Below are 3,511 nucleotides of genomic sequence, written 5' to 3'. Positions count from 1 at the left end.
TTAAAAATAATGCCAGAATTTTTACAGGTTTAGTAAAACCTCTAAGACATACTCTCAACAATATAACAAAGCCTTAGTATAAAAATGTTGAAGAACACTTAAAAAAAGATGCCTCATAATAAATTGGCCATAAGAAGTAACAATAATTTTTTTTTCTATAGGGCATGTGCTCTCGCCAGGAAAGACAGAGACAGAGGCAGAGAGACAGAAAGTGAGAAATCACCTCCTGGGGGGATGGCTACAGTGCAATCCTTTCTCCTCCATTCTTGTCTTGGGATCTTGGGCACGCACACACACGTGCCCGGCATGAGTTTAAGTCACCAGGTCTGGGACTTGAACTGCAGTTGGCTACATGGGAGTCCAGCGACATAGCCATTATGCTAACTGCTGGTCCCAGTAACAGTAAAAATTTTAAAAGCAGCCATAGAAAAGACACTTTCTACAGGGAAGAATAAAGGCAAGAAATACAGTAAACATCGTGCCAGAAAATACAGACCAGAAAAGAGAATACCATCTAAATCAGATACAAAAGGAAAGACACTTCAGGGCTGGCAGATGGTGTGGTGATTAAGAGTGCTGAACTCCCTCATGGCCAACCAAGGTTCAAGTCCCGAACCTGGTGGCATGCTTTCTCTCTCTCTCTTTCTGTCCCTCTCTGGTCAAATTAAAAATAAGTAAATAAATAAAGTTAAAATAAAATAATTCTAAAAAAAAAGGAAAGACACTTTGTGATCTCACTTATATATCAAATACACAGAAGCAGAAAATGAAAAGTACAGAGGGCAAGGGTGAGGAGGGGGAAAATGGGAGACGTACTTGAAACAGTAACATGGTGCAGATATCATAAATGTCTCAAGATCTAATATATGATAGAGGACTATAGCTAATATATTTTTTTCAGGATTTTTGCTGAAACAGTAGATTACAGGTCCTCTTGACAAAAAAAAAAATAAGAAGGGACAGTAACTTTGTGAGATGATAGATATTTTAGTTTTCTGTTTTCTTGGCTATAGTAGCTATCCATTGTATACATCAAAATGTCATTTCTATACCTTAAATATATACAATGAAAACTTTAAAACATAGTACTCAAACAATAATTCAACATTCAGTAAAACTATTTTCCATAAACAAGGGTAGAGGAAGGACTTTCAATTGCATAAAAGTCAAGGAATATATCAGCACATGATTACACTACAAAGAAGGTCCTTTTATCAGAAATAAATGAAATCTAGATGGAAACCTGGATCTACTAAAAGGCTGAAAGTTCTTGTAAGTGGTACACATATGCATAAATACAAATATATGATGTCTTTATCAGTAAAAGTCAATATTGACTCATTTTTTAATTATAAAATGTAAGGTTTGTCACAAAGGAATTTTTATTTTAGTGCTTCTCATCCAGTTTTCAATTATTAAATACCCAAATTTATGCACACATTTGATATAACTACAATCTCCCTCCTAAATCCCCTGAAAATTGTGTGCTGGCCTAATTAAAACAGTCTAAACCAGACTGAAATGGTAAAGCCTCACAGAATATGAGGAAATAGAAAACTTATCAAAAATACTCTTAAGGAGAAAAAAATGTGTATTGTTTAAAGTTTATTTATTTCTTCCATGAGTAAGAGAAACAGAGAGCACACACCCAATAGGGTCTTGATGCTTTACTCTAAGCTCAGTCTTCAGACAGTCCTGCTATGTGAGCATACACATGCCCAGCATACTGAGGGAGAAGTCTGGGCTTTGACCGGAAATCCAACCCTGCAGAATAGCCTTGCACAGCATTGTGTATTATCACTGAGCTACCGTTTAATCCAAAAACACTTAGATTTTTTAAAATAGCTGTATAATGCAATAATTTTACTTTAAAAGATATCTATCTGTTCAGATAATTGCCTTGCCCTCCAATATTAGAATTCCAAAATACAGAAGTTAATGAACCATCCTTTTGGTCTAGAACTATAAGACTCCAGGGGAAAAATAAAACTGTGTAAGAGAGTAAATTGAACAATCTATTTTATGAAAAATTATTGAAAATGTATTTACATTATAGTAAGGATAAGTAGAAGAATTTTGAAATCTTCATTAATCGTTAGTTGTCTGAAATCAATTTCTTGCTCCATAACTTCTTCATGGCATTTTTCACTTCTGCCATTCCTCAGAGTAGAAATCAGAGGGTTAAGTAAAGGTGTTATAATTGTATAAAATAGAGCTACCATTCTATCCACAAAAAAAAGTGATTGCAGGACATGTGTATGTAAATATGCAAGGTAAAAAAAAAGCAAGATGACCGTGATGATGTGCGAGATGCAGGTGGAGAGAGCTTTTCTCCTCCCTTCAGCATTGTGGTTTCTCAGATAATATGAGATATAACACAGAAGAACATCAGTATGACAAAACTCACTGTACAAATGGCCCCACTATTAGAAATCAACAGTAGGCTTATCATGCATGTGTCTGTATACACAAGTTTCAACAATGGCTGCAAATCACAGAAATAGTGATCAATTACATTGGGATCACAAAATTGCAAAGTCAAGGCAAGGAAAATTTATATATATACACATTCAATCACATTGTTTGGCTTACAAAGTTAATATTTCAAATATGGAAAATTTGAGTTAAAGAATATACACAGGACCCCACCCAGGCCATGACCACCAACCCACTGCAGAGTCGATGGTTCATGACGGTTATGTAGTGCAGTGACTTACAGATGACCAGATAGTGATCAACAGCCATGATGATAAGAATGAAGGTCTTCAGGCAGCCAAAGAAATTAAATGTAGATACTTGGATTATGCACTCACTGAAAGGAATTGTGGTCTCCTTCAAAAGGAAATCCACAGTCATTTAGGGGCTACAGAAGTAGAGAAGCAGGTATCAGATAAGGTTGAGTAGAAAAGGAAGAAGTACATGGGACTCCCAAGTACAGGACTGATCTGAATGGTGGTGAGAGTAAGCAAGTTATTCACCAATGTCCCCAAATACAAAACAAGAAAATGACAAACACTATTTTCTTCCTAACAGGATCCTGTGTCAACCCAAGCAGAATGAACTCAGTCACAGTATTATTCAGTTACACAGTTTCATGAATGAGGAACGGGATGAGTGTGAAACAGTTTAACTGCAAAAGATAAAGGAATTTATTTATGATGTGTTATGTAATGTTATAGAATATCTTAAAGACAATTACATATTCCTTTTCAGGAACTAAGTGTCTAAATAGGTCATTTCAATTCTTGTTCCTCAATTCGAATGCCAATTTCATAGGATTCTGAGTCTCAAACATGATTATGAATATAATATCTTCTAAGACATTTATCAAGTACAAGCTTTGTTGATTTTGCAATGCTTCTGATGTTTTGTCAATTCAATTAGTAAAAAGAGGTATAGATCTATTTGATATTATCTTCATGTTTTCATATTTAGCAAATCTCAGTGTCCATATTTTGCATGGCGCACATCACTCAACATTTAGGATATATTTGACTGTCCTTGTCATTTT

General features: G+C 35.0%; 1 pseudogene; it reads right to left on the bottom strand.

Annotated features, from left to right (window-relative positions):
• Positions 1-2,095: 2,095 nt before the first annotated feature.
• LOC106734154 (olfactory receptor 4C16-like) lies at positions 2,096-3,082 on the bottom strand (annotated as a pseudogene).
• Positions 3,083-3,511: the final 429 nt, after the last annotated feature.

The sequence above is a fragment of the Tupaia chinensis genome, unplaced genomic scaffold, assembly GCF_000334495.1.
Source record: "Tupaia chinensis unplaced genomic scaffold, TupChi_1.0 Scaffold149330_1, whole genome shotgun sequence".
Taxonomy (NCBI): Eukaryota; Metazoa; Chordata; class Mammalia; order Scandentia; family Tupaiidae; genus Tupaia; species Tupaia belangeri.
Note: the sequence above shows the minus strand (reverse complement) of the source record. Positions and strands in the feature narration are given on the sequence as shown.